At 41.7% G+C, this 8893-nt stretch overlaps 3 long non-coding RNA genes across 3 annotated transcripts; 2 read left to right on the top strand and 1 right to left on the bottom strand.

Moving 5' to 3' along the window:
- Positions 1-205: 205 nt before the first annotated feature.
- Positions 206-1868, top strand: LOC125721653 (uncharacterized). The gene is made up of 3 exons (XR_007385892.1): positions 206-300; positions 857-965; positions 1694-1868. It is a non-coding gene; the product is annotated as an uncharacterized LOC125721653 (long non-coding RNA).
- Positions 1869-2350: 482 nt separating this feature from the next.
- On the top strand, positions 2351-3377 carry LOC125721629 (uncharacterized). Its single transcript, XR_007385863.1, has 2 exons — positions 2351-3050; positions 3155-3377. It is a non-coding gene; the product is annotated as an uncharacterized LOC125721629 (long non-coding RNA).
- Positions 3126-4414, bottom strand: LOC125721636 (uncharacterized). The gene is made up of 3 exons (XR_007385869.1): positions 3927-4414; positions 3660-3850; positions 3126-3240 (listed from the first exon to the last, which is right to left on the bottom strand). It is a non-coding gene; the product is annotated as an uncharacterized LOC125721636 (long non-coding RNA).
- Positions 4415-8893: the final 4479 nt, after the last annotated feature.

The following is an 8893-nucleotide window of genomic DNA, read 5'->3' as shown; positions in this document are numbered from 1 at the left end:
TTAACCTGTCATGTGTAGCGTTGTTAAATGCGCTGATATCAGTGTTATGTCACAGTACCAGAAACTTAAAATGGTACATTTTGTTTTCTTTTTGTTTTCTTGCAATTACTACATACAAATGTTTAATGTTTTGCTGACATCTAATTAGAAAATAAATGCATTTATGCTTTAAATGATCTTTTTGTTGTCTTCAATCATTTCAACAGGTGAAAATGACCTGAAATCAATGAGTTTGAACACTGGACACTACATTCCGTGTTTGTGTATAAAGTCATGTTTAGCGGACATGCGAGTTCATTCGTATCCTTTTCCCCAGAGACAAAAAGTAGGCTAGGCTAATGGGAAAAAAAACACACAAATATATAGACCTAATGTCAGTGTATTATTCATGAGGTTTTGTAATATCTGAGACCAAATTAAACTTAATCTGTGTATTTAATGGATTTATGTGCTATTGCTACGGGTTTAATTGGTAAATAGGCCTTTTTCCAAGCAATTGAATATTTAAATGGGAATGTTTTACGTTATTGATTTAGCTTTAATCATGAAGTACCAAGCTTGATATCAATCTATGTCTAATGTGACATATTCAGGACACGCAAAGTCTATACACATAGGCACAGACTATGGCTGGGATTCGTGTGGCCTACCCTGCAGTTGGGAGGCCAACACTGCATGCTATATATTCTTTAAATTTATTTAATATTAGTTACATAATTACTCATATAGACCATGTTAATACTTAACAGTGCATGTAAAGAAAATTATACTTTCATTTGACATTAATGTGTGAAGTGCATGTAAGTATGGAATATCCATCCATTGGCTGTAGCACTTATCCTATTCAAGGTCAAAGCCAGAAGCTATGGATGCAAGACTGGGACAACAGGAGCTGACCCTGACAGGAAGCTCATCTCATAATGATATTCCCCACACCGTGCTGCTACTTGCAGAGCTTTGCTGGGGTAGGTGGTGTGGCTATCATACCAGCCGGCGACGCATCCAGTTAGGATGCTCTTGATGACACAGTTATAAAGTGTCCTGAGGATAAGGGGACTTGTGCCACACCTTTTAGCTCGTCGGAGGTAGAAGGGCCGCTGCTATGCATTTAAATTTTTCCCAATATGATAAATGTAGCGTGGAAAAAGTAACCATATCAGTTTACATGGGCTTCTACAGGGGTTAAGTATCCATCCATCCATTTTCTGAAGCCACTTAATTCCAACTGGGGTTGCCTGGGGACTGGAACCTATCCCAAGAACACTGGGCACAAGTGGGAACCAACCCTGGGGAATCACCAACACACCACAGGGTGCACACACAACTACAGGACCAATTTAGACTCACCATTCAACCCCTCTTGAATGCTTTTGGACCGTGGGAGGAAACTACAGCGCCTGGTGAAAACTCAGACAAACAGAGGGAGAGCGTGCAAACTCCACGCAGAAAGGACTTGGTATTGAACACAGGACCTTCTTGCTGTAAGGCAGCAGGGCAAACCACTGCGCCACCATGCTGCCCCCGTGTTAAGTATGATAAGTAATATGACAAATGTCATAACTTAGCTATAGATATGCATAAAATGTACGGAAAGACGATATAAACATCTTGTTACTGGTTCATAATCATAGTGAGAATATCTTATTGTTATGCAAACGTTAGTGCTTCCTTTGTTTCTGATTTGTGTCTTCAGGATCTCCAGGGCAGCTTGTGGACAAACAGGAGGTGACGCCTATGAAAGGAGACACTGTCAGTATTCAGTGTCACTATACTGACATTTACATTGACATGATGTGGTGTAGGATGGGCAGGGGCTCCTGTGTAGAGAATTCTGGGAGTTTGGATGGGAGGCCTGTGGAGCTCAGTGATGAAAGAGTTAATAAAGTGCTCAGCGTCACAGTGAGGCGACTGGAGAGGAAGGACACGGGCTGGTACCTGTGTGTGGTGCAGAAAACCTGCAGACACTCCTTCCTATTAAAGTCAATGCACAACCACACACAGCACTGAATGTAAGTAATTAATTAAAATATGTGAGTCGTTTATACTCTATTACAAATAAATAAATAAATAAACTTGTATAACTGGTAAAGTTATGGAGGCTATAATCAAAGAGAAAATGGTAGATTACCTGGACTCTAATAACATTTTGCGGGATAGCCAGCATGGATTTAGGAGAGGTAGATCCTGTTTAACAAATCTGTTGGAGTTTTTTGAGGAAGCTACTCAGGAAGTTGATGATAAGAAGGCCTATGATGTCATCTACTTAGATTTCCAAAAGGCTTTTGATGTTGTCCCCCACAAGAGGCTCCTACTTAAACTCAAAGTGACAGGTATTTTAGGTACCGTAGCGACCTGGGGTCTCATTTATCAAGCGTGCGTAAAACAAGCTCTAAACTAGTGCGTATACCAACAGCCGTAAGCACAAGAAAGTTGGGAGTTATCAAACGTGAGTACGCACAGCTGTACGAAATGACTGATGATGAATCGCACTCCTTCTAAATTGTTTGCGTGTGCATAGTAATTTAAATTTGCATACAGACACGCCCTCAAATAACCTTATTTGGCAAACAACCTTCCTTATAAAAACCCAATGCCGCCAGGGCACTATAGAACCGTTATCATGGATCCCGTGAAGAGAGGAAAGAAAAAAAACTTCACAGACAACGAAGTGGAAGTGCTGTTAAATGAGGTACAACGTAATAAGACGGTTTTGTTTGCTGCTTTTTCAGGCGGAATGTCAAAGAAAAAAAAAGACTTGGGGTGGGGACAGGTTACTAATGCGATAAATGCCGTCTCACCTGTATGTAGAGCTACTGCAGAAGTGAAGAAAAAGTGGTTTGATTTGAAAGTGTCCTCTAAAAAAAGAATTGCAGCCCACAAAAGAGACCTCGTTGCCACGGGAGGAGGCCAGAGTCTTATTTCAGTGTCACCATTGGATGACAAGATAGCGTCAATTATTGGTGAAACGTCAGTGAGCGGAGTAATCCCCGATGGTGACACTGAAAGTGCAATTCCATCAACTGCAGGAGACGCCGAGCCATCCGAAAATGGTTAGAAGGTTTTCAAATGTTTTGTGTTTTGATATATTATTCATAGATAAATAACACTCACAATGCAAATGATTTGGATTGTTCATGTAACATTTATTTTATAGATCTGCCAGTTTTGCCAGGTCCTGCTCCGCCTGCCACTTCAGCACGTCCGATGCGTCTCGAGGCACGAGTCCTGACTGATGCGGTTCTGAAAACACAGGAGGAATTAGTGAGAGGCATTGCAAGCATAAAAGAAGAACTGCACCAAATCAATGTGAACTTGAGGAACATTTGTGATGCACTAAATGCATCATGCAAGTTCAATAAAAGCTCCAATTGATCTCACCATTTTCTCACAATTACTCCTTATTGTGAAACAGATTTAGAACCGTTCGATTATCCCTGCTCTTAGTTGCACGGCCACAGCATTTGGCATGGGGTCAAAACCTTCTGCCATGTGGCGATCTTCTTGTATTGGCATCTCATCCAGTGGTATACCGTTTTTAATGGCAATATTGTGCAGCACACTGCATGCTTTAACGATATAGCACACCTAAAGCAAATTGATAAATATTGTAGTTATAAAATACAATTAAAACTTAATTTAAATATTTAAAAATTTAAAACCTTGTCGGGTTTGTATTGCAATATGCCTCCTCTGCCTGACAGACACAGCCATCGAGCCTTCAGCAAGCCTATTGCACGTTCTACTGTGCTTCTTGTGCGCTCATGTGCTCGGTTGTAATTCAGCTCCTTTTGGGATACAGGGTTTGCCACTGGGGTCATCAGCCAGGATTTAAGGGCATATCCTCGATCCCCTGCAATGATGTAGATTAACATAAAATACAGTACACTGGATGGTGTTGCGAAGTAATCTAATCGTTACACACTTACCAATAAGCCAGCCTTCTCCAGCAGCGCTTTGCTGAAGACGAAGTCCCACGATGCTGTTCTGCACAATGAAGGAATCGTGTGTCCCTCCCGGCCTGTTCGCAACGACATTTAGCAGGATCAAGTGTGCATCACAGATTACCTGCACGTTAATGGAGTGATAACCTTTTCTATTTACAAATGCAAATTCATCAGCAGTAGGAGCTTTCAGGGCAACATGTGTGCAGTCAACTGCCCCTATTACACTTGGAAATCCTGCGATGTTGTAGAAATCGGTCATAATTTTTGTCCTTTCCGCTGCGGTATTTGGAAACGTAATGTACTGTGATGTAAGTGATATAATTGCATGTAAAACGTGTGGCATAATTCGGCTCACGGTGGGTTGAGAAATACCAGACCTGTCACCAATTTCCCTTTGAAATGTGCCTGTGGCTAAAAAGCCAATAGTAGAAAGAACCTGAGTGTGCACGGGGACTGCACTGGTGCGCTTTGTCGACTTCTCCAAAAGTTGCGAGAACTGCTGACACAAAGCAAGCAAAATTGCCCTTGGCAAACGAAAACGACTAATGAGCCACTCATCACTCTCAGCGAGTAAGTCTGTGCGGTCCCTGAAAACGCGATCTCTGCGCAAAAGTGCTTGTTGCAAATCTTCAAGAAGCGCAAGGTCTGCCATTGTAGTCAATGCATTTCCAAAAACAGTTCTTCAATTGTGTAGGCTATTTTATATTCTTGACTGTTCCAGATAACTCAGAATCACCTGTTGTACTCAAGTATTCAAGTAATCAATTTGTCAACACTGACATTTAATTGGAGAAGTATAAGGGCACTGGGTGTATATGTGATTACAGTTCTCTACCACTAGGGGATTCTGCTTACGCACAGTCAGGAGTTCTTCTAAATGTGCGCACATTTTCACGCACACGTACAAATTAATGAATCGCATTCTATTAGTAGAATTGTGCGTACGCATGATTTACACATAAAACCGTGCGTACGCACGCTTGATAAATGAGACCCCTGGGCTTTGAGACGGCCATTCCAGAACCTTAATTTTGGTGTTCCCCAAAAAGTTCTGGACCAACTGTGATGTGTACTTTGGGTAATTATCTTGCTGAAAGACCGAATGACGACCCAAAGACAGACTAGCATTATCCTTTTAAATGTCATCATAATATTCTTTCTTCATTTTGTCATGTGCACAAATAAGGTTTCCTGTGCTTGAGGCAGCAAAACAGTCCCACAGCATTATACTCCCATTACCAGGTTTAACTGTGGGAATTGTGTTTTTGGGGTTGAAGGTCTTTCCCTTCCTTCACAAAACAAAAACTGCATCCACGTGGCCAAACAACTGCAGGTTTGACAGACAAAATTCATCGGCATGTTTCAAACGTAAATTTCAGCTCTGAGGCAAAGTCTGAAGCCAATGTTTAATAATTTATAAACTTCATTTTGTGTCATATAAAATAATAAACTTTTCACTAGAAGACTAAACCCAATTATACTAGGAAATGTGAATAATCTGTCTACATCAGAACTAAAGCCTTGGAGAAATAAAAATGTGATTTAATCACACAAAACTTTGTTGAGGTCCTTGTTCTTACATTTCTTCTAGTGGCTTACCCAGTGCTAATATCCTGGCAGTTGTATTGGTAGAATCAGTATCTGTGTAGGCTTTACACATGTACTCTCCTTTGTCTTCCATCCTGACTTTCCGCAGTTTCATTGAGAAGTTTCCTTTGGGAATTTCCTCAGAGGAGAATTCAGCTCTTCCAGAGTATCTCTCATGCTGAGACTCGGGTCTGTTCTTTCCATCAGTGTACAGAAGCACTAAGATGTCATCGTGTATCTTTATCCATGTCACCTGAAGCTCTGACAAGTTAAGATAGATGCCCAAAGAGCAGCTGAGAGTCACATCCTCTCCAGCATGTGCATAGACAGGCTCATCTGCACCCGTCACCACCAGCCGCTCTGGAACATGAACAGAAAGATTCACACAACCTGATAGCGGCAGTACAGTTTCTCCCAAGTAGGTTGTTAGAGGATCAGCAGAGCCATGTAGCAGGAAACCAAAACAGCAACACACTATACAAAACATCAAGAGCAGTCAATAATAGACAAATCATCGATTATTGGCAAGCATGCATTTTTACATTAATTTGTACACCAAAAATAGAGTTTTCTTCGGAAAGCCATCTTAAAACACATGAAAGGGTACATTATTGCACAAGGTTACCAAGTACTTCACCATAAATTGCTTATTTTTGAGTGATACGTACCATCAGTGCCAATGACGAGCTAAAACAGAATTAAAATAACATTTATAATTTTAATCGTCATTCCTGCCTGATTACTGATGCTGATTATTTTTACACACTTAAATTAAATTCTGTATGACAGGGAACATTTATATTTAAAAACATATAAGCTTGACTTAACACAGTTAAATCTTCACAGAAAATACAATCCTTCTGACCATATTTTTGACTTCAGTTCTGATTGTACTTTCATCTCTCACCTAAACTTGAAGGGGAAGAAATAAAAAACATAAAAATTTGCCTAGCCGGCTGGCCAGTATACAAATCTGAACACACCAGGCACCTAGGCACATAGTAAACCTCCAATCAGGTTTGCTCCCAAACAGGCACCTAGGCACATAGTAAACCTCCAATCAGGTTTGCTCCCAAACAGGCACCTAGGCACATAGTAAACCTCCAATCAGGTTTGCTCCCAAACAGGCACCTAGCCACATGGTAAACCTCCAATCAGGTTTGCTCCCAAACAGGCACCTAGCCACATGGTAAACCTCCAATCAGGTTTGCTCCCAAACAGGCACCTAGCCACATGGTAAACCTCCAATCAGGTTTGCTCCCAAACAGGCACCTAGCCACATGGTAAACCTCCAATCAGATTTGCTCCCAAACAGGCACCTAGCCACATGGTAAACCTCCAATCAGGTTTGCTCCCAAACAGGCACCTAGCCACATGGTAAACCTCCAATCAGGTTTGCTCCCAAACAGGCACCTAGCCACATGGTAAACCTCCAATCAGATTTGCTCCCAAACAGGCACCTAGCCACATGGTAAACCTCCAATCAGGTTTGCTCCCAAACAGGCACCTAGCCACATGGTAAACCTCCAATCAGGTTTGCTCCCAAACAGGCACCTAGCCACATAGTAAACCTCCAATCAGGTTTGCTCCCAAACAGGCACCTAGCCACATAGTAAACCTCCAATCAGGTTTGCTCCCAAACAGGCACCTAGCCACATAGTAAACCTCCAATCAGGTTTGCTCCCAAACAGGAGCCAAGTATTACAATAACAAGTTTTAACCCCCTTTGAAATTTGCTGGACCCCCCCTCAAAATTAATTTATTGCTTCGATCAATGAAATTTAAAGCCTGGTACCCCTGTGAAATTAGTAAGTAAAAGAGTTGAGGGCTGTTGGGATTGCTGTAAATGCCGTAGGCCTTTTTCACTGCGAATGTGACAATATACTACAAGTATGTGTCGCACAGACAGACAGTACTGTAGTTAAGAGAAGAAATTATGGTAATGTGCCGGCATGAGCCTCCCAGCTGGGAAGGAATGAGGCTTGTGCAAAACAAAGCAATTAGTGTAAGATTAACTCCTGCTCTGCTGGATTAGAGAATATTTGCAAAATGAAATACCTAGATTTAGAAACAATGAATCATAAAACTGAGGGTAAGAACTTTACATCACAAAGGAAGTGTCACGCTCGCCGATAGCAGGTGAGGCGCACGGACGGGGCAACGGGCAGAGAAGCAGACGAGCAGGCAAAAGTCGGGTAAATGGGGATTTAATGGGCGAACGGGAGCTAGGAAACATTACAGACAGCAGGTAACGTCGGGTAACATCAATGACAGACACGGAAACAGCGGAGACCAGGACTTAAATACACCAAAGCTGGGCAACATAATCAGACAGGGCTGGAAACAATCGGGAGAGCACACGTGGGTAATCAGGGGGCGTGGCACACATGAGGAGCAGACGGGTCAGGCATCACAGGAAGTGTCATGAGTGTTATTTTATACTGAGTCCAGGGTCTGTAGTTTGTTAGAAAATAATAAGAGAATGAGAGACCTTTCTACAAGGCGTATCTGTTCCTATACAACCTGTAGGTACAGGACCGTACTGCAACGCAGATTTCAGTGCCTATTTCAATGCCGCTTAAATGCCTAAGCTGTTGATGAAATATTTGCCCTCTGGTGCTCAGGCAACAGAACCATCGCTGCACCTCACGTGCCATCGCTAGTTAACATTACACTTGCTCTGAAGTCATTTGTTTGTCATTTTTGATAGGAAAATAATTTGAAATGGATAGCCATGCTTAACACAGTTAAATTAAGTGTGGCTACATTTCACTCAAAAGGATTTTGACACCAAGACGTTGTTAGGTAAACTTAAGTATTTTGTATAAATTTATATTTACATGTTTATTGTTATTGCTAGAGTTATGGTTGGGACCAGCGTTTCCTTGCAACCTTACGCAGGCTAAGGTTCACCTTCCCCCAAGTAGACATTGATCCAAGACCTGGAACCTCGTGTATAACGACGTGCGTAGAATTCACACTAAAACATGGCGTACGAACATAACTAGGAATGCGTGTAAGCAAGAAAAAAATCCAGATGCATAAAACTGTGCGTAAGCACAGATCGACGCACATTCCCTTTATAAATCCCAATGAGCGCGAAATTTTACGTACGTGAACGAGCCCACAGCCACCCTCCCGACCCACCCATAATTATGTATATTTGCATATGTAAATCTGTATAAATACCCACTTTGATCTGTTTTTCATAAACAACAATGGATAAACCACGTGGAAAAAATAAGTATTTTAGTGAGTTTGAAGTGGACGCCATCGTAACATAAATTGAGAAAAGAAAAGTAATATTTGGTGGTTTAAGTAGTGGCATCAGCACTAAAGTTGACGGAGCGGCAGAACGTGGT

Source organism: Brienomyrus brachyistius, unplaced genomic scaffold (genome assembly GCF_023856365.1).
Source record: "Brienomyrus brachyistius isolate T26 unplaced genomic scaffold, BBRACH_0.4 scaffold34, whole genome shotgun sequence".
NCBI lineage: Eukaryota > Metazoa > Chordata > Actinopteri > Osteoglossiformes > Mormyridae > Brienomyrus > Brienomyrus brachyistius.
This window is presented reverse-complemented; position numbering and strand designations above follow the sequence as displayed.